The sequence below is a fragment of the Macaca mulatta genome, chromosome 1 (assembly GCF_049350105.2).
Source record: "Macaca mulatta isolate MMU2019108-1 chromosome 1, T2T-MMU8v2.0, whole genome shotgun sequence".
Lineage (NCBI taxonomy): Eukaryota > Metazoa > Chordata > Mammalia > Primates > Cercopithecidae > Macaca > Macaca mulatta.
In genome coordinates, this window is record NC_133406.1 from 19,830,128 (window position 1) to 19,852,666 (window position 22,539).

The 22,539-nt window shown below is 43.6% G+C and overlaps 1 pseudogene; it reads left to right on the forward strand.

The window, feature by feature from the left end:
* The first annotated feature begins 2,116 nt into the window (after positions 1-2,116).
* LOC694417 (histone deacetylase complex subunit SAP18 pseudogene) lies at positions 2,117-2,798 on the forward strand (annotated as a pseudogene).
* The last annotated feature ends 19,741 nt before the right edge of the window (positions 2,799-22,539 follow it).

Genomic DNA, 22,539 nt, shown 5'->3' on the forward strand with positions numbered 1-22,539 from the left:
GAGGAAGTTAAAGTCAAAGTAAGAGAGAGTAGTCCTCACTGGTTGCAGTTAAAATCTATAACTTTTACAAATTTTCAATAACATAGGAACACATGAACACATCACTGGAGCCCTTCACAGGCCTCTGAAGGGAGGATGGCATGGGTGAAGGGCTGAGGCATCGGCCTCTCTAGCTCTAAAGACTGCCTCTGCTGACTGTACCTGCATGGGCCTCACGGCTTCTTTAGTTTCTCTTAGAGAATCAAAGGTCCTTTGTTGACTTTTAATCATGAAACTCCATCTCAATTAGGTCATCAGAATGTCCAGGTCCAGGTAATAAGAAAACTTATAACTTGATACAAAGTTACACCAGCTGGGGCCTTCTGCAATTCAGAACCTGGGATGAGGTTCTAAGCTGGTTGTTCTAAGAAAAACTTTTTTTTTTTGGACATGGAGTCTTGCTCTGTCACCCAGCCTGAAGTGCAGTGGCACGATCTCGGCTCACTGCAACCTCTGCCTCCAGGGTTCAAGGGATTCTCCTGCCTCACCCTCCTGAGTAGCTGGGATTACAGGTGTGTGCCACCACACCTGGCTAATTTTTTTTATATTTTTTGGAGAGACAGATTTTCACCACGTTGGCCAGGCTGGTCTGAACCCCTTACCTCAAGTGATCTACCTGCCTCGACCTCCCAAAGTGCTGGGATTACAGGCATGAGCCACCACACCTGGCCTTTAAGAATAAATTTTATTTTACATTTATTTGATATGTATAGTAAATTTAATTTAATCAATTTTAGTTGATTCTCTTTTTTTTTTTTTTTCAGGTAAACAATGAAATTGCCTGAAAATACACTTGGCCCTTGAACAACATGAGTTTGAACTGCATAAGTCCACTATACTTGGATTTTCTTCTGCCTCTGCCACCCCTGAGAGAGCAAGACCAACCCCTCCTCTTCCTCTTCCTCCTCAGCTACTCAACTTGAAGACCATGAGGACGAAGACCTTGATGATGATCCTCTTCCACTTAATGAATAGTAAACACATCCTCTCTTCCTTATGATTTTCTTAATAAGATTTTTATTTTCTCTAGCTTACTTGATTGTAAGAATACAGTATCTAATACATATAACATACAAAGTACATGTTAATTGACTGTTTATGCTATTGCTAAGGCTTCTGGTCAACAGTAGGCTGATAGAAGTTAAGTTTTGGGGGAGTCAAAAGTTATACTCAGGTTTTCACTGCTCTGGGCTGGGTCCCCCTAATCCCCACGCCATTCAGATTTCCACTGTAATGGTGATTTTGTGTATCTTTTGTTGCTTTTATAGATCTCATTTCTTTCTCTTGTCTAATTGTTTTGACGAGTGTGCAGAAAGAAAAGAGTTAACACAGGTGACCTGAAATTGCTCTCTTTAGAAAGGCCTCCTGGCAAGGTTGGCCCTTGGCTGGTGTCTGGAAACTTAGATTTTGGGAGGGGTTCCACCATTACCTGACTGATAAGAGTGACTCGCTGTTCCTAAATTGCAGAAACAGTACAGTTGGTACTGAGTGTCTCTTTCCTTCTGGGATTCTCAAATTCAGGTATTTGTCAGGCAGAAGTGCTGTGTGACCAAATCCCAGTACAATCTCTGGGTTTTGAGTCTTTTTTTTTTTTTTGAGATGGGACCTTATTCTGTTGCCCAGGCTGGAGTGCAGTGGCCAGTCTGGTCTCATTGCAGCCTCGATCTCCTAGGCTCGAAGGATCCTCCCTGCTCAGCCTCCCTAGTAGCTGGACTAGAGTTGTATGCCACCACTCTGGGCTAATTTTTTTATTTTTTGTAGATAGGAGATGGAATTTCGCCATGTTGCCCAGGCTGATCTTGAACTCCTGGGCTCAAATGATCCTCCTCCCTTAGCCTCCCAAAGTGCTGGGATTAAGGGTGTGAGCCACCCTGCTCAGCAGGGTACTGCGTCTTTAATGGGCTTCCCTGGTGGGCAGCATCTTGAATGTGTTGTCACAACTCCTTGTTGGGGGAATGACTCCCCTGGGTGAGGACCCTTGGAACCTCGTGCCTGATTCCCTCTTGAGCCTCCCCATGACCTCTTCCTTTTGCTGATTGTGCTTGCTACCCTTTTGCTGTAATAAATCTCAGCCGTGAGCACAGCTGTCTACTGGGTCTTGTGAGTTCTCCTGGTGAATTCATCTAACTCGAGGGTGGTCTGCCCCTGACAAAGCGAGACACTCTTTGTGGCGGAGACACATTGAAATGGAGAGAAATGGAGCGTCTCGCGGGCCGTAGGAGGAAGATGGCGGTGGAGTCGCGCGTTACCCAGGAGGAAATTAAGAAGGACCCAGAGAAGCCAATCGACCGCGAGAAGACATGCCCACTGTTGCTGCGGGTCTTCACCACCAATAACGGCCGCCACCACTGAATGGACGAGTTCTCCCGGGGAAATGTACCGTCCAGCGAGTTGCAGATCTACACTTGGATGGATGCAACCTTGAAAGAACTGACAAGCTTAGTAAAAGAAGTCTACCCAGAAGCTAGAAAGAAGGGCACTCACTTCAATTTTGCAATTGTTTTTACTGATGTTAAAAGACCCGGCTATCGAGTTAAGGAGATTGGCAGCACCATGTCTGGCAGAAAGGGGACTGATGATTCCATGACCCTGCAGTCGCAGAAGTTCCAGATAGGAGATTACTTGGACATAGCAATTACCCATCCAAATTGGGCACCACCTCCTTCAGGGCGCATGAGACCATATTAAATTCTATTTACAATTTCTTGAATTTATTTTTCCGTCAGTTATGTAAAATAAACTTACTCTTTTTCCTCCCCTGATTATTGCCATTAAGCCTTTAAATTCTAAAATTATAATGCATCATCTATTTAGGAATTAGATTCGGATGTGCTATTGTATGATTACTAATAGAAAGTCTGTATGTTTCAAGCCCTTCTGTAAAATATGAAGAAAAGTGCTCTTAGCATTCTGTGTAAAACTGTACTGTTAAATATATGTGTGTAATAAAAAAAAAAAAAAAAAAGGAATGGAGAGAAATGCCCTCGTCCTGCCCATACTGCAATGATTAGCTCACAGACGGCACTCTCTGAAGGTACTACTACTTGCCTGCTGTTCTGCTGAAGCATGTTTCAGAGCCATCAGCCTCATCTGGGGTGCCTGTTAAAATGCAAAGCTTGTCTCCCACTCCCGAAGTTTCTGATTGAGGAGATCTGAAGAGCCAGGGCCTGCGTGCTGCAGGCTAATCAGCACCACAGAGGTTAGACTCAATGGTCCCCAGACTCTATGGTCCCTAGTCACAGCCCAGGCAGTTGCCTTTATCTTTTCCTGGAGGCTTGTCCCAAAGGGTTTCTCTTCCTATCCTTTTTCTCAGCTTCCCTCCTCTAGCCCATAGCTGGCAAAGTCCATCAGGATGGAGGTCTGGGGGCAACGACAATTCCCTATGACATCCACTTAAAAATCACTCCTCTCCACAGATTCCTGCCTTCATATATCCAGCTTACTAAACTCTCCTGTCACTGCAGACATATGCTACATTCAGGACTGAGAGGTCGTCTCAATTCCCTGATGGGACCCAGGAGCCACTCATCAGCAGCTCCAACTCCGACTACTCACATTCTCCTTCCTCCGAGGTGGCTAGACTCTAAAATGCCCAAAGGTGCAGTGCTGGTTGACGCTGCCTAAGACCTACCCTGGGACCCCATTTATACCTGGCTAAGGAGATTCTTTTTAATTCAGGGATTATGAAAAGTGGAAAGTTCACATGGAAAGTTCTTTCCAAGATGAAAGCCATCTTCAATGGTGATTAATCGTGGTATTGCAATGTGGTGGGGAAGATCTTTGACATCAAAGGAAACCAGTGAGAAACTGGTAGAAGTATCTGAATGTCAAGTGATCAGACAGGACTAACTGGGGCCTTGGTTGGGTCCTTGGCAGAGGAGAACATGTTTGATGACTTTCTTAAACCATGGCATCAGTTTCTCATTGTCAGAACCAATAGATTCCTTCTTTCCTCCTTGCCCACAGCTCACTGCAGGCCATTGCCAGAACCAAGCTTCCCCAAAGGGTACTCTCGTCACACTATATCACTTCCCTGGCCATAGGCTTCCACTGTCATCAAAACTGGGCTCACCAGCTAGTTTTCAGATCTTTCTATAATTAGGCCATGCTAACCTGTCTATAATCCCTCAATACTATAGTTAAATGTCTTAGTATAGTGCCTAGCATATAGCACATATATACATGCAGATGTGTGTGTGAGTGTATATACATCAATCCCCTTTCATGTAGTTATTGCTCCAGAAAGCCCTCGCACAGGTTTGGGCTGTTGTTGTGAAGCTGAGTGTTTCTGGTAGCTTTGGGGCTGTCCTCAAGATGTCCAAGGAGAAAGTGTGAGTCAGATGCAGCTAATCTGCAGAGCAGTTGGGTGAGATCCTACGTAGCTGACGTGGAAATGTGCTAATTCATCTCCACCAAAGCCTGTCCTTTACAGCCATTCCAGACTTACCAATGGAGGGAGACTTAGGCACTTCTGCAACTGGCAATCAGCAGAGTGAATTTAAATATATATATTTAAATTATATTTAAATTTTAAAATTTAAATTATAAATTATAATTATATTTTTAAAATAGTGCTTTTATTTATAGACATAATTTATGCTTATTATAAACATTGATAGTCAAAAGTCATTAAGTGGCTGGGTGCAGTGACTCACACCTGTAATCTCAGCACTTTGGGAGGCCAAAGTGGGAAGACTGCTTGTGTTCACGAGTTCAAGAGCAGCCTGGGCAACATAGTGAGACTTCATATCTACTAAAAAAAAAAAAAAAAAAAAAAATTAACTGGGCATGGTGACGTGCACCTGTGGTCGTAGCTACTTGGGAAGCTGAGGCAGGAGAATCACTTGAGCCCCTGAGGTTGAGGCTGCAGTGAGCCATGATCACACCACTGCATTCCAGCCTGGGTGACAAAGTGAGACCCTGTCTCAAAAAAAAAGTTATTAAGTAAGAATTTCTCCTGATCCTACTCTTCAGAATTGTCTATTTTTTAATGCTTTCTTGGCAATGCTTTCAAATACTTCGTATGCATATATATGCATATACTTCCTTTTTTCTTGCACAAATGAAATAATCTCATATATACGATTCCTTTTTTTTCACTTATCCACATGCATCATACATTTTCCCTGTTGGCATGTAGAGAAAGCTCACATTATTACTATCATTATTATTTTTTTGAGATGGAGTCTCGCTCTGTCACCCAGGCTGGAGTGCAGTGGCGCGATCTCGGCTCACTGCAAGCTCTGCCCCACCGGTTCACTCCATTCTCCTGCCTCAGCCTCCCGAGTAGCTGGGACTACAGTCCCCTGCCACCATGCCTGGCTAATTTTTTAATATTTTTTTGGTAGAGACGGGGTTTCACAGTGTTAGCCAGGGATGGTTTCGATCTCCTGACCTTGTGATCTACCTGCCTCAGCCTCCCAAAGTGTTGGGATTACAGGCATGAGCCACTGCCCCCGGTCATCTTGCATTATTTTAATGGGGCATTGCTTTTGTTGTATTTTACTAAATGGATGTTTCAGCATTTATTTTAGGATTCTCCTCTTTTCAGATTTTTTTTTTCAGTTCTTTTCCTGTTACAGAAAATACTTCAATATTTTTATGCAAAATGTCATTTTACACTTTTGAAAATTTATCTGTAGGAGAAATTCCTGGAAATATAATTGCTAGTTCAAAAATATGCACGTTTACAATTTTCATAGATATTAACAAGCTTCTCTCTAAATACATTTTGCTAATTTATACTCTCACTTATAGCATTTGAGAGAATATCAACATCCTTGGCTACAAGCTGGGGAGGATACATCTGTCTATCTTTACTCTCACACAGTAGAATGGAGTAGTGAAAAGCACACTAAGATAGGAGTCAAGAAATTCATGTAGAGCCCATTTGGTGTGGTACGAAGAACAGAGAGTTGTGGAGACCTAAATACTTCAAATGTATGTTTGTATGTATGTATGCATTTATTGAGATGGAGTCTTGCTCTGTCACCCAGGCTGGAGTGCAGTGGTGTGATCTCGGCTCATTGCAACCTCTGCCTCTCGGGTTCAAGTGATTCTCCTACCTCAGCCTCCTGAGTAGCTAGGATTATAGGTGCCTGCCACCGTGCCTGGCTAATTTTTGTATTTTCAGTAGAGATGGGGTTTTACCATGTTAGCCAGGCTGGACTGGAACTCCTGGTCTCAAGTGTTCCACCTGCCTCGGCCTCCCAAAGTACTGGAATTACAGGTATGAGCCACCGTGCCCAGTACCAAGACTTCAATTTTAATTGTGACTCCACTATCCACTAATATGGTGAAGCTGGGACAGTTTACTTAATCACCTTGAGCTGCAGTTTTCTCCGCTATACAAGTCGGGATAATGCTCCGCTACAGTGCTACAAAGGTTTAATGAGATAATGTATATAAAAGGCAGACTGTTATGTGTTTGCCAATTCTCATTTCAGTTTACTCTTCCTAGCCTACATTTCCCAGCCTCCCTTGCAGTAAGGTGGGACCATGTGACTGGGCTCTGGCCAATTGCATGTGGGCAGAGAATCCACAGGGTTGAACCCATTCCCAGCCTCTGTCCCTTCCTCTGGAGCAACAGGGACCATGTGTTGAGATGGTGGAGGACAGAGGAACCCAGCCTGTGCCCTGTGTGGAGGAGCTCTTCTCTGCACTCTGCCAACATGGGACTTGGATTATACTTGATCAAAAAGTATTTATGTATTTATTTATTTTTGAGACAGAGTCTTGCTCTGTCACCTAGGCTGGAGTGCAATGGCATTATCTCGGCTCACTGCAACCTCTGCCTCCCAGGTTCAAGTAATTCTCCTGCCTCAGCCTCCCAAGTAGCTGGGATTACAGGTGCCCATCACCACACCCAGCTAATCATTGTATTTTTAATAAAGATAGGGTTTCACCATCTTGACCAGGCTGGTCTTGAACTCCTGACCTTAGGTGATCTGCCCGCCTCGGCCTCCCAACGTGCTGGGATTACAGGCGTGAGCCACCGTGCCTGACCCAAGAAGTAGACTCTTGTTGTGTTAAGCCATTGAGGTTCCAGAGCTGGTGGTCAGTGCACTCTAGCCAAGACCACATTCACCAGTACAAGGGCTTCATCATCATTGCAGGTGTTCTGCAAGCACATGTGCTCTTTCTAGGATCTAAACTGGATCTGTGGCTATGTAGTAACCTCGGGGAAGTTCCTTTCTGAAGGCCTCAGCATCCTCATCAATTAAATGGGAATGCTGAGCTTGATGTCCTTCCCAGCTCTGATACCTGATGGCTTAGAATCACTGGAGAGCAGGGTAGAGTCTAAGTCCTTGGTGCCTTGGGCACGGTGAGACAAGGTAGCAAGCGTAAGAAGCCATGTTTGCTTGTTTCTGCTTGCCGGGAGAATTTCTCAAAGCCCCTGGCTCTGTGACGAGGTTCAGTTTTCTGGAAAGATTCTTTAAAGACAAAACAGGATACAGCATACAGTCCCCCACCCCTCTTGCCTGAATCACTACATTCCTTAAAAGATAAATGACCCTAGTCCTCGTCTTTTCTTCCACGTAAGATAAGGAGTGACGAGGCTAGTGGTTATGCTTCTGTAATTTGTAACCAGATGTACTTTTACACCCAGACTTTGATGTGATTTTGCTTCAATGTAACTTCTGAGCAAATTGGATGCAAGTTTGCATGTACTGAGCCCCCAGCACCTGTATATAAGCAGTGGACTGAAATACTGTACCGGAGCAGTCTGATAGGCCAGTCTGACAGGCGTTGCTCTGTTGTTCAGCAACGCCTCTAAATTAATAAAACTAACTTTAATTCTTTAAAAGCTTGACTTTTTTGTTTCATCAACAGCATAAATGCCCATAAACCTCACCAGCAAGGCAGTATGTTGTGGGGTTATAAGCATGGATGTCAGAGTCAGGCTTCGTAGTTTCATATCCTACCTACCCACCCCTGCCCTGATAGAAGCTGTGTGAATTTAGGCAAGTGATTCAACTCTCGTTGCCTTACTTTTCCTTTTTTTTTTTTTTTTTTTTAGATGGAGTCTCGCTGTGTTGCCCAGGCTGGAGTGCAGTGGTGCGATCTTGGCTCACTGCAAGTTCCACCTCCTGGGTTCACGCCGTTCTCCTGCCTCAGCCTTCTGAGTAGCTGGGACTGCAGGTGCCTGCCCCCATGCCCGGCTAATTTTTTTGTATTTTTAGTAGAGATAGGGTTTCACCATGGTAGCCAGGATGATCTCAATCTCCTGACCTCGTGATCTGCCTGCCTTGGCCTCCCAAAATGCTGGGATTACAGGTGTGAGCCACTGAGCTCGGCCTCACTTTTCCATTTTTGTTTTTGTAGTTTTCCTCTGATAGATCTTGCGCATGTTTTGTTAGATTTGTACCTAAGTGTTACATTTTGGAGGGTGCTAATTGCTAGGAAGTTTTTCACATGGCCTCAGACTGATCCAGTTCTTCCCCCTTTCTTGTTTGGAGTTCTCAATGCTGGGAGTTCTCATGCTGGGAGTACAACATGCCAAGATAAGGAGGAGCTGGTTGGAACAGTCAGGCTTCGTTCCTGTTCCCCCTAAGAGCAGGATGTCCTTCAGTGCTTTAGCCTAGCATGTTGTGTTCCCCTGCAGGGGATAAAACCCAAGGTAGGCTGCTTTCTGGGATTCCTTGGCTGTGGTGCAAGTGGGGTCACGTGCAGTCGAGTCTCCATCCACCCTGGGTAGCTTTTCTGAGCTTTGGGGGACTGGCTTGTCATGAATCCTAGGCTTCCATTGTCCCTTACCGCCTATCTGTGAGTAACAGACCTGTTTTGTATGACTTGCATGCCTGAGTGTTCTGTCTCACTGGACTTGGGCAAATAATCATTGCACAGTAAACTTGCTTCACAGTACTATAAACAGTATTATGTTTTTAATATCAGATTCCACTTGTTCATTGCTGAGTCATAGGAAAGCAATCGACTTTTGTATATTAATCTTGTATCTTACAACCTTGCTATAGTTGGTTTTTTTAGTTTCAGATTTTTGTTGTTTCTGTTCTTTCAGATTTTCTACATAGACAATTCCGTCATCTGCAAGCAAAACCAGTTTTATTTCTTCCTTCTTATTCTTATACTTTTTCTTTTCTTTTCTTTTCTTATTGCATTAATGAGGACTTCCAGTATGATACTGAAAAAGAGTGATGACAGGAGATCCGTTATTTTTTAAATGAAGACAATGATGGACTCTACCTAATAAGACTCTTTTGAGGCTCAAGGAACTAGCACATGTAAAGTGCTTAGATGAGACCTGGAACTTAGTAAGTGTTAGGTAAATGTTTGTTAAATAAATAAATTACTTAGAACTCCCTGTGTCTAGATAATTCCTAGACTTGGTGACTTCACTATGTCCAACTTCAGGCAGGGTGCTTCAGTCAGGTAAGAGAGCTGGGGACAAGGGAGTTAGGTCTGATAAGCTATCCTGCCCAACTGGTTCCTTGCCAGACCTATGCATCACAAGGAGGGGAAATGACCCAGACTCCTTACAGAAACTCCCTTCATTGTTTCCAATTAGAGGTGAGAATGGAAGCCAGAGCTCCTTTCTTCACTTAATTTTCTTTTCTTTTTACTTTTTAGAGATGGGGTCTTGCTCTGTTGCCCAGGTTGGAGTGCAGTGGCACAGTTATAGCTCACTGCAGCCTCAAACTCCTGACTTCAAGCAATCTTCCCACCTCAGCTTCCTGGAGTTTGTCTTTTGGCCACAATCAAGAGACTTGGAAAGTGGTTGAAGAGTCTTGCTCACTTAAGGAAAACTCTTTAGGAAGGACTTGTAGATGATGTAGCAGAATCTTGAGATGATTGGGGTTCATCCTTAATTTGCATTGTCACTGGGCAACCATCAGCATTGCACTGGCACAGGGCAAGTGTGTGCCACCTCTGCTGCTGGGGAATTGAGAGTGTAATAATTAGAATTATTGAATTCAGCAAAATACCTTTACAAGGGTGCCATTCTCAGTCCAGTACGCTGAAGATGACAGCGATGGAGCAACTGTCTCTTCATCTCTGGATTTGAGATAATGCAGCAGAAAAGAAGCCAGACAGGCCCAAGCTGAAATCGCAATTCCATCACTGAGCCTTTGTGTTGTCTTGAGAAAGTTCTTCTCCAAATATCAGAATCCTCATCTGTGGGGGAATAAAAAAAAAAAAGAGGCACTATTTCATTGCTTGGGTGGTGGCTACGACAGAGCCTGTGTGCTTAGGATGGTGGGGAGTAAACCGGGCTTTTACGGTGGAGGCGAGCCCCTGAGCTGGCTGCCAGCATTTCTGCGTCTCTGCTGAGCCAGGAGTTAAGCTTCTCAAGTAGTAAGCCTCTAAGAGACACATTTACAGAGGCAGAAGGTACTCAGATATACACGTGCCAAATGTGAGGGCATGCTTCAGTGTGAGCAGCGCTGTAAATCGAGAACAGCCTTGCAGCAAAGCATGACTAATTATAGGACTTGGGAACCTTATCAAAGCTCCTTCATAGCATTCACATGACTGTGTTAAAGAGAACATTCTAGAATTTTCAGCTGAGTTTCAGAGGCTGAGTACGACATGCCGTCACTTTGTCCTTCTGGTTTGTACCCGCCCAGCCTGAGATCTCGGTGCTGTATTTGCACATTTCAGCCCCCTGAGCGCTGATGGGTGGTGAATATGGAGCCGTGGGGCCAGGGCTGCACTCTCTCCTTTGTTTCTCCTTCACCCTGGGCAAAAAGCTAGCAGGCTTTCCTGTTTCTGACCTGATTGTGTGATCGGAGCTGATCTGTGAGCATTGTTTTGTTCCTTGGTGGGGCATGAGCTGGTGGGGGGCTGGCAGGGGAGTTGTATTGGTGGCTGGCTGGGTAAGGGGCTCGGAGGGAGGGGAAAGGCAGAGAGAGTGGGAGAGCTCCAGTGTTTGATCTTGGAGCCCCTTCCTCACCCTCCAGGCAGTGCCCCCGCTCCACCCACTTCTTCCTCTCCCAAAAGGCCCTGGCTGGGGCTTGTCTCTGCGTTGCTTCTCTGGAATGACGTTGCCTCATTTTGTCCTCAAGTTAAATGAAAGGTACACATCCAGCACACATATCCCTGGTGGGTTTTCTGGTGTCCAGACCTAATGCCACACGAAACAGAAGTATATTTTTTGGTTATCAAAGTCCAGGAATGTTTTTCTTTACTCCTTTCCCACTTCTCTCAAGTGTAGGGAGCCCCCATATGTGCCAGAGAAGAGAAATGTCTCCAGTTCCCCAGGCTGCTGGCTCAATGAAGTTCCGGCTGGCACGTTGCTTGGATGGAAAACAGCGTGTTCCACATACAACCTTTGTAAGAAGTGTGACCTCCACGCTGGTGGGGTCCCACTGTCCTGGGGACGCTTATGATGTTCACCTGGGCAATTCTGAGCCTGTGTTCCTGGATAAGTGGCCCTCCACTCTGCCCGAGGCCGGCACCAGGAAGCTACCTCACCACAGTCTCCTGTGGGCACTCTCTGCTGTCCTGTTACGGACCGGAGGAACCTTCAGCATCCCTGAAGTGCATTTGTCTGGGACAGACACCACACTGAAGCCAGCTGCTGTTTATTGAGCACCAACTTTGTGCTAGGGACTCAGGCATGTGATCTCCTCTAGTCCTGGCAACCGCTTTGCCAGGGAGACCCTATTAGGCTCATTTTACAGTGTGGAAGCTGGAGTTCACACAGGCATACTAACTAGCTCCATATCATGCAACTGGCCCTAAAGCACGCTTCTCCTACAATACTGTCCTGCACACAGGCCCCTGGCGGGGGCACAGGACTGGGTGGGGCAGCAGGCCTCAGAGTTAATGCACAATGTGAATTGGGAGTCGTTGGATCAGCAGCCCGGAAAATACTGGAAGAGCCACTGCTTAGACCTGTGTGGCTCCTGTTTTTGCTTTCTGCTTTTAAAATCTGTATGCTGAGGCTCACAGTTCTCACCCTAGAATCAATGTGACTGGGAAGTTGTTCTGCTCCAGGCTTTCCTTTCTCATGGACAAAATGGGGGTAAAAAAAACAACAGCAGGACTCTCTGAAAGTTATGCAGCATTAATGTCCAGAAAATATTTACTGTTTTGGAAAGAGTACTAACTGAGGGGCTTTTATATGCTGATAAAAGTAAAATGCACAAAAACCCAAGATAACTCACAAGCTGTGTGTATAATTCAGAACTGAGCTGTAGGAGAGAAAAACAGAAGCCAAATTCAACCAGGGATTCAGGGAGCCTCCCATTATGAGAGAAAACCTTGGACTCCACAGAATTCCATCCCCGTAAAGCAATGGTGAGTGAGTGACAAGCCCTTCAGCCAATGAGATTCCACATCGGGAGCAATGACATCATGGAGGCAAAGGCTTATTCATTGTTGGCCTCTGAGACCCAACCCCAAGCTACTGGCATGTGTAAAAACTGCTTTTCATTTGCGTGGAGACAGTGCACTCCAGAACAATGCTTTATCCAGCCTCTGGCAACTAACTGCTTCCAAAGACCCTTGTGTGCTTTCTGCTCTGCCTAGATGGGGGGTTGTTGTGTGTATTCCACCCTGGGGCAGTTGACAACACACAGCTCCTGCATTTTGCAGTTGGGTTTCCCCAAGAATCCTGCTCCACCTGTTGTGGTTTCTCTAGTGCCGCTGCAGGACAGACACAGTCTGTTGGACCAGGAGCTGAGAAGACCAGGATCAGAAGCAGTTTGCTCATTTGCTTAGCGATCGGAAGTTATGTATATATTCACCTCTTAAAGCGGCCGCGATCCAGACTTTTGCAGTTTGAAGGCTCTTCTCCTCCTCACGGAAATGTGCCTCCCTTTTGGGCATAACAGAGGTGGAAAGCGCACTGCAGATTCTACAGATAGCGGAAGTGGGGGGTGCATTTGTCCTCATGGACAATTCCAATGAGAGAAGGTCTCCATTGCTGCTCCAGGACAGCATTTCCAGCTGGGAATAGAATCTTCTTTGGCTGAGAGAGTCTGGTTAGAACTACGAAAAAGGGTGATATGCTGCATGCTTGGCCTGTCTGTTATTTTCACATTTTGAGGTCATGTGGCAGTAAAACTTATGAGAGAAGGAAATTCAAGGCCACAGACTTTCTTTTCTCTGTGTATTATTATGCGAGAAAAAGGCCATTGGATTTGAAGTCAGAATCTGTGTCTAAAACAAGCTCCAAAATTACCAGACGTGTGGTAAATTACCCGGCCTCTTTGGGCCTTAGCTTTCTCAGACATAACAAACTGCTGATAAGAACACCCATCCTACATGGTTGACATGAGGATCAAATATAGTAATTTGTATGAAAGTATTTTGTAAGATATAGCGGACTTTAGTAATGTTATTAGATCAAATCATATGCGATTGCCTATTTGAGAGGTAAAACCAGTTGAACACGAGCAATTTCATATGATTCAACCTACTAGTTATTGTATACTGCCTGATGCCTAGCTGGGATTCTAGTGGAATCTGCGGTATGCCATGCAGCACCCACTTTCAGGACTTAACATTGATTCCCACAGCTAATGGAACTCTGTGTAGCTGACAGCTGTGGCTCAAGGCTTTCAACTGAAGCTCTTCCTAGGAATTGCCCTCAGTGGTCAAGAGCCTCACTTAAGGCCCTCTCCCCTTCCTGGGGGCAGCCCACATTCAATGACTGGTCAACGAGGGATAAATACCCCTTGCCAATAGGTGGGAAGGGACACCTCTAAACGGCCATCTTAGCTCCAGGGCTTCCTGTGGGGACATTTGTGGCTTTTGTTGTGGCTGCATCAAAGATGAACTCCTTCCTCAGCCCACCCTTGCTTCCTTCTCATCCTCCGCTGGTGTTGATCCCCAGTCAGCTTTCTGCAGGCTAAGCTCCACCCTGAGTGTCTGTTTCTTGGGAGCCTGACCTAAGAAAGAGATCACTGAATATTTTTTGAATGACAGATGACAGACTTGGGCACCTGGATGCCTCATGTTATTTAATCAGCTACGTGCCCAGCCCTACACTTGATGCTGTGGACATGGAATATAAGACATCGTCCCTGGGCTCAGTGACTTTACAACCTAATTTGGGAGCAAAGAAGCCTGACACTAATGGAATAGAATCGTAAAGGCAGTTGTTTGCTTATAGCAGGTTTTATTCCTGAAAAAAAGAGGCACTCATAATCATTAATAGTATAACCACTCTTTATTTTAGTAGAAAAAAGGTTTAATATAAAGAATGATGTACTTACAAAATTGTTGGAAATGTTGGGGGAAAAAAAGTCAAGAATAGCTGTTGGATTTGAGGAAATTAGAAAGTGCTAGAGTTGTATGATGCTACCTCTAGGAAGGCTATCTGCTGAATCAAAGCAGGTAACTCACAGGACCTCTCCTAGACACTACAAACCCTGTTTCTGCCATCTGATCACACACCTACCCACTGCTGTTAGAGAAGAATAATGCTTTGTCTTTTGCTTTCATCTTCCAAGTATCAGCTACCTGCCAGTGCCTCTCAATGGCAGAAGCTAGACTAGAACCTTCCTGTAAAGAAAGTATAAGACATGAAATTGCTGAAGGCCAGGAGTTCAAGACCAGCCTGGGGAACATGGCAAGACCTGGTCTCTACTAAAAATGAGAAAAAAAAAAAAGAAAGTATAAGACATGCAATTTTCAGGGTACCAGCCCTTGAAAATGTCAGAAGGGTAAGAATAGCAATAGATAGTAGAAGGCAAAAGGCAACAGCCTGGAAAAACTAATGCTTGAATCTGGAGGAGAGACAGGACTGGAGTATTTAAGGGAATTGATGATGTCTTTGCAAGTGAGCGGAGCAATAGGACTAGATCATGCACATTCCAACCTGCCTAGAGGTTTCTGGCTCCAAAGTGCTCACTAAATGCATGACAAATGAATGTAGGAGGGAATGGGTGTGGTATATTCATGGAAGGAGACATTTGAACAGAAGGAGAAGAGTGTATTAAAGATTAGGACATGATGCTCTCTCACATGGTGTTTTACAGCTTTCAAAGTAAGTTCACGTGTGTTAGCTTAGACTTTTTTGAAGTATTGGTAGGGTGGTGTACATTACTGGGGTGCCTGAAAACAGGCATGAGCGTTTAACTTTGAGCTATTGAAAACAATGACTGGACTGGGCTCAGTGGCTCACTCCTGTAATCCCAGAACTTTAGGAGGATGAGGCAGCGGATCATTTGAGGTCAGGAGTTCGAGATCAGCCTGGCCAATATGGTGAAACCCTGTCTCTACTAAAAATACAAAAATTAGCTGGGGGTGGTGGCGGGCACCTGTATTCCCAGCTACTCGGGAGACTGAGGCAGGAGAATTGCTTGAATCTGGGAGATGGAGGTTGCAGTGAGCTGAGATCGTGCCACTGCACTCCAGCCTGGGTAATACAGCAAGACTCCGTTTCAAAAAAAGAAAGAAAACAATGTCTGACATTCACTTACTATTTGCTTGGCTTTCCATACTTGACCTTGCTTTTCTTTACTGCTCTGTACTGGAGTCAATCATGGCTGAAGTAGTTTCTGTTCATTTTCTACAGAAAAGGAAACTGAAGTTTAGAAATGTTAGGCGACTTGTGACCAAGTCAGAATTTGAACTCAGGGTGACTCACTCCAGGTCCCAGCAATTTAATTTCACTTTGAGCTGCTGCCCAGGGCAAGAGGGGGCTGAATTCCATTTCTCAGGAAGCACGAAATTACTTAGCAAAAAGGTGCTGTTGCCTGAGGCTCTGTGTACCAGAAACTGTTACCTAGCACTGAATACTTGGAGGGCTTGACTGCCCTTTCCTCTCCTTGGTCTTAACTTCTGAATGCATAAAAAGAGGGGATTGTACCGGAAGTGTCAGCTGGCTGTGGTTAACGGGTCGCCTCTGGCCCACTGCCTGTGGCTGTGGGTGCGGTTTGTCAGCATCTGTGCTTACTTCCTGCTTATGGTGTTTTCGCTTTACAGTGGCAGAGTCTAGTAGTTGTGACAGGGATCATATAGCCTGCAAAGCCTCCACATTTACTCTCTGACCCTTTACAGACACGTTTGCTGACTCCTGGCTGAGAGGGTCTAGCCAGGCTCTCCCAGGTTTGTACTCTGGGATTGTAACATCAGTGCTTAAATTCCCAGGTTAACTGTCAAGCCCCTGCCAGTGGCCCATTTACTTCAAGAAATATTTCTACCAAATCCCTTTGCAGAAGCTCCCTTGCGGTGTGTGAGACCCACAAAATTGCTGACCATCCTTGTTGTCCACAGCCCACTGCACCCAGGCAGCCCAGAGAAGGGAGGGGAGGATATCCTGTTTCCAGGAACTGAAATCCAACACCATGCACCTGTCCTCTATCACGTGTAGAAAGTGGGCCCCCTGATGAATACCCATGAAGCTTCCTACGATTGGCAGATGCAGGGAACCCAGGTCCTAATATCCTCGTGATCCTTGGGAGGCTGAGCCTGCAGGAGAGGGTGCCAGGCCAAGGGGACCTGAGCTGGGATGATCCTGGCTGGGCCAGTCCTTGCTTGGCACTACTGCTATGTCCACAGCTGAGGCAGCAACGGTGGCCTGAGGCTAAAAAGTGGACCGTCTGGTTTTGCAGGTACCTGTAGTCTTCCACGTTAGTTTCTGATAAACTCACCTGTGGCAGAAATTGCTCAGGTAATTCCAGTGTCTGCTCCCACCCCCAGGTCGGCACCTGGACAGCACCCCTTTTGTGTATGCATAAAGAACCTCTCTTTCCACTGATGATGCTTATTGTAGATTTAGTCCCCAGATAATAATAAGGTGGGGGAAATCTCTTAACAAATTGAAGAAACAAAAGATAGAAAGTCAATACCTTAACTTAGAAAAGGTTATACATCAGAAAACTTAGAGCAAATACGCTGCTAAGGGACAAGTTTGACCCTCACTCCCTTTAAGTGTGAAAGCAAGACCACACTCTTCCGTCCAGGACTGCCCTATAACATAGTCTTGAAGGGCTCAGCCAACAGTGCAAGGTGTAAAAAGGAAAGAGCAGAAGAGTGGGAAGTGAAAAGATAAAAATATCATGATTTGCAGACTATGGGATCATCTATAAGAAAAAACCAAATGGAGTTTATAAAATCATTGAAGACTAGAAAAACTTACAAAAATCATTTATAGCATTTCCCTTTACCACCAAAAGTCAATAAGAGAATAATAATAAGATGACGACTCCCAGTAGTGATAAAAATTATATTGTACCTAGGAATTAAATTAAAGAATACTTAAGATCTAGGTGGGGCGCGGTGGCTCACACCTGTAATCCCAGCACTTTGGGAGGCCGAGGTGGGCGGATCATTTGTGGTCAGGATTCCAAAACCATCCTGGCCAACATGGTGAAACTCCATCTCTACTAAAAATACAAAATTAGCCAGGCATGGTGATGTATACCTGTAGTCCCAGCTACTCAGGAGGCTGAGGCAGAAGAATCGCTTGGAATCTGGGAAGCAGAGTTTGCATGAGCCGAGATTGCGTGACTGCATTGTAGCCTGGGTGACAGAGTGAAACTCCATCTCAAAGAAAAAAAAAGAAAAAAGAATACTTAAGACCTGTATGGAGAACAAATTTAAACTCTTTTAAAGGGCATTTTAAAAAAGATCTGAATAGAGGAACATTTCAAGCTCTCAGCTGGGTTAGTGTAATATTATAAAGATACCTATTCTTCCCCAAACTGATGTATAAATTTAACGCTACACCAATCAAAATTAATGCCAAACTTCTTGAGGAATTTGAAAAGCTCATTTTAAAATGTATGTGGAAGAATAATGTCCATATATAGCTACCTATTTTGAAAAAGAAGAGCAGAGAGAGACTTGACCTACTAGATATTAACGCTTTCCCTAAAGCCACATTCATTAACAGCATGACAATGACACTGCAGCAACGGCCACGGCACTGAGCTCAGACACAGGCCCAGGTGGGTTTGGGGCTATGATAAATGCAGCTCCACAATCACTGAGGGAAGAACAGACTGTCTGGCATGGGGTTGAGGAAACTCACTTGCTACGTGGCAAAAAATAAAAACAGATGTCTAAAGCCATGTGTAATAGTGGAATCCAGATGGGATCCCACCCAAATGGGGAAGGCTGGATTACAAGTTTAATAGAAGAACAACTTAAAAAGAATCCCCAAAACAGAACAAAACAGAAATTAAATACTGATTAATGGCATTGGAATTTAGCAGTTCTTTTCAACCAAGGACCCCAGGACAGAGTTAATATTTTGTACTTCTTTAACAAACATTCATATATACTATGTGTCAAGCACTGTTCTGGGTGCTTTAAAATATCAACTGATTCAATATTCTTAGCAACCCCATAAGGTGGGTACCATAAGGTAGTGAGAGGCATAGAGGTTAATCTGCCTAGGGTCCCATAGGTAACAGGCACAGGCAGAATTCCAACTCAGGTCTTTAGAGCCAAGTTCTGAACCACTGACCTACAGGGCCATGCCACAGAGTGGTGACAGATTGGGACAAGATATGTGCTATATCCAAAACAAAGAAGGACACAAATCTAGAATGTACAAGGAACTTCTGTAAATCAACAGCATAAAACAGAGAAGCCCAATGGAAGAAAAGGGTGTCAAGTATATGAACAGGCTATTTACAGGAGAGGAGACACAAAGGAGTGCTGACAAGCCTTCAGAAGAGATATTTAAACTCATTATCATCAGAAAAATAAAAATTAAACAACAAAACATCACATTACACCTATGAGATTGGCCATGAGTCGAAAGCTGGGCATGGGGCTCCAGGAGGCTAATTACACTGCTGGGGCAGGGATGGGGTGGACTGGTGCAGCCACTCTGGAGGGCAACATGGTGGTTGTTATTCCGTCTAGGTATACCCATACTTTATGACTCAGCAGTCCAGCTCATTCATATGTATATTTATGTATGCATGTATTCAGGAGCTGGATATATATGTAAATCTTCCAGGGAAGTTCTCACAGATGTCCTAGAGGGGAATGAATGTGTGAATGTTCATCCCAGTTTGGTCCTGGTACTGGGGAGTTGAGGGAGACCTAGGCACCTGTTTCTAGGTGAAGCAACGTATACCATGTGGTGGGTACTCACTGTGGAATCCTATGTAGTGGTGTGAAACCACACACTGGGTGTACACAGAGAAACATTGTGCTGAGTAAAAAAGGAAACAGGATTACATCTACAGCACATTACTATTTATGTAAATTGAAAAGCACACACACAAAATTACAGTATGTGTTTTATAGAATATATTTCTTATCTTTTTTTTTTGAGATAGGGTCTTGCTCTGTCTCCCAGGCTAAAGTGCAATCATGGTTCACTGCAGCCTTGACTTCCTGGGCTAAAGTGATCCTCCCACCTCAACCTCCCCAAGTCGTTGGAACTACAGGCACATGCCACCATGCCTGACTAATTTTTAACAGATTTTTTTAGAGATACTATCTTGCTGTGTTGCCCAGGCTGGTCTCAAACTCCTGGCTTCAAGCGATCCTCCCTCCTCAGCTTCTCAAAGTACTGAGATTACAGGTGTAGCCACCGATCCTTGCCTATAAACTATATCAATATTTGTATTGACATAAAGTTTATGCATAAACTATATTGTTTTTAAATTAAATGTTTGTTTACAAATGAAAAGATGGATACAGACATAGATCCAACATGAGGAATGATTGCCCATGAAGGAAAGAAAATGAGAGTGGGAAACCCCTCTAAAAAGGAATGAATAAATTAAAATTAGAAACCAGGATGGAATCTTCTGCAGAACAATGATGATTAATGTGCCCTGAGCCAAGAAGCATGATTAATTCAGCCCTCCACGTCATGTCTGGGTCAAAAAAAGTGTCCACAATTATGAAACACAATGATTAAGAACTGATCTTTTTTCTTTTTTTACACAATGGTGTCATCTATCATAGCATCTCTTTAAATCACAATCTTCCCTTATCTCTTTAGACTATTTTGTTTTTTGAAAAATAAGTTTCAAATTAAACTATTAAATAATGCATCTGTGATACAGGGCTACACCCATATGCCTTTTATATATATATATATGAGATATATATGATATATATTATAATTATATATAATTATAAATTATATATAATAAAATATATAATTATATATAATTAATATAAAAATATTATATTATATATAATTATAATATATATCACATATATGACATATATACATCTATGTTATATATGATGTATAATTATAAATATATAATATATATCTCATATATATAAAAAAATCAGACATGTTTGCTATCTTTGTCCTAAACAGGTACTTTGGTCTAATTTTTAGAGGAATTGGTCTCCAAACATGTCCCTCAGAACTAGTCATGACAATCTACTGGAGATGGAAAGAGATACTAGAAATTCAATCCTACCTAGCGAAGAAATTAAGTTCTAGCTGTTTCCTGTGTGACAGCTGCTGCTCTTCCTTTCTCTTCACATCAGCTGTGTATGGCCCCGGGGTTGGGCGCCATGCAGAGCTATCCTGGGGGCCTGGATGAAGATGGCCTGTGGCTCTCATTTTTTCACTCCTTTACTCCTTCCACGGCTTCTGTGTGACGCAGTTACCTGTGTCCATTTAGACTGTCTAGTTTTACTAGATTCATGCTTACAAAACAGACATCAAAGATTCCTGCAAAGAAACTGCAGAGGGAAAATAAAGCTAACCAAGCAAGCCAGCTGATCCAGCAGAAAACAGCAGTGATGGCCTTTTCCCTACTCCTGATGCAAGCTCTTCATCAGCCATGGCAACAGATAAAACAATGGCAATCGAATCAGACCAGGCGAACATTCAGCCCCCAACACTGAAACCATCAAGAAGATGTAAAGACTGGATTTACAGCCACTATTAATCTCTCCTATGTGTGTATTGTGCCATGACAGTGGCTAATGGTACCATAAACCATCAAGACATTGAGAAGCTAAACAAGAACATGCGTAAAAGGACAGACCTTTACAAGTTCTTCAGCAATGGTTAAAGTGAGGAAATATTTAATCCACCACTTTGAAAGGCTCACTGCACTTAATGACAAATTTAGAAACTTCTTTCACGTCTTCTCACTTCATAACAGTAGACTAAAAACATCACCTAACATTTGGGAAACACACATTTTCTTCCCTACTAGGGAATTAGATTTTCTGCTTAAAAAATTTACTAGATTCATGCTTACAAAACAGACATACAAAAAAAATGGCTGAAATAATATATGGAAAACAACTTGGCAACAGACTAAAATGTAATCCTTTGTTAGGAGATACTAATGAAAGACACATGTTTAAATCTTGGTGAGCATTTGAAGAAGGAAGCATTAGAACAAGTTGTGTAGCCAGGGAGGTTTATTATACAAGAGGAAAGTACGGATGTCCTCAACAAGTCTAGGCTTATAGCATTTGTTAGGTTCTGTATTGATGGTGAAGTATATCGTTTTTGCTTTGTAGTTTTAGTCGAGATGGGGCTTCACCATGTTGGCCAGGCTGTCTTGAGTTCATCTTGAACTCCGGACCTCAAATGATCCACCCGCTTCGGCCTCCCAAAGTGCTGGGATTACAGGCATGAGCCACCGTGCCTGGCCGATGGTGAAATATATCTTAAAATCTCTTTTTTTGTGAACCACTGAAAGACGCCCCGGAGAAGATGCACTCAACATTAAATAACAATTTGAATAAAAATAGTGCCCCAAGAGAAGACTGAGAGGTGCAGTCACAGAGGGAGCTGCTGCTTTCACTCGAACTTTCTTCTTTAAGTACAAAAAATTATGGGATTAGGTTTACAAATAAACTCCTCCCTTGAAATTCATTTGCAGAAAAGTTACTGTGGCATACAAGTTGACCACAATGCAACAAGTGCTGCCGAATGTCACCAATGTGGTTATATATATATAAAAAAAGTTTTTCAATAAAAACTTTTATAAAAAAAGTTTTATAAAAAAGAAAAAGATCTCGGCCAGGCACGGTGGCTCACACCTGTAATCCCAACACTGGGAGGCCGAGGAAGGCAGATCACGAGGTCAGGAGATGGAGACCATCTGGCTAACACGGTGAAGCCCCATCTCTACTTAAAAAAAAATACAAAAAATTAGCTGGGCACGGTGGTGGACACCTGTAGTCCCAGCTACTCGGGAGGCTGAGGCAGGAGAATGATGTGAACCCGGGAGGCAGAGCTTGCAGTGAGCCGAGATGGCACCACTGTACTCCAGCCTGGGCGACAGAGTGAGACTCCATCTCAATAAATAAATAAATAAATAAATAAATAAATAAATAAATAATAAATAAAAGATCTCTAAACTTTCATTCCGGATGATCATGAAATTTTTACAGCACAAGTGTTGCCTCATAGTCAAATACTTAAAAACCTCATCAAAACCAATCATTTCTATTGTACAAGATGTTCCAAGTTGGCTGATAACGTTTCATGATGACACGTGGCATTCAACAGTCTGCCTCCCGGCAGATATTATTAAGACATCTACATAAATTTTTGCAACATTCACAGTCTTCAAGGTAAAGGTAAAGTTTTAACATTTATTTTATAATTTTCCTTTTAGTTTATTTTAA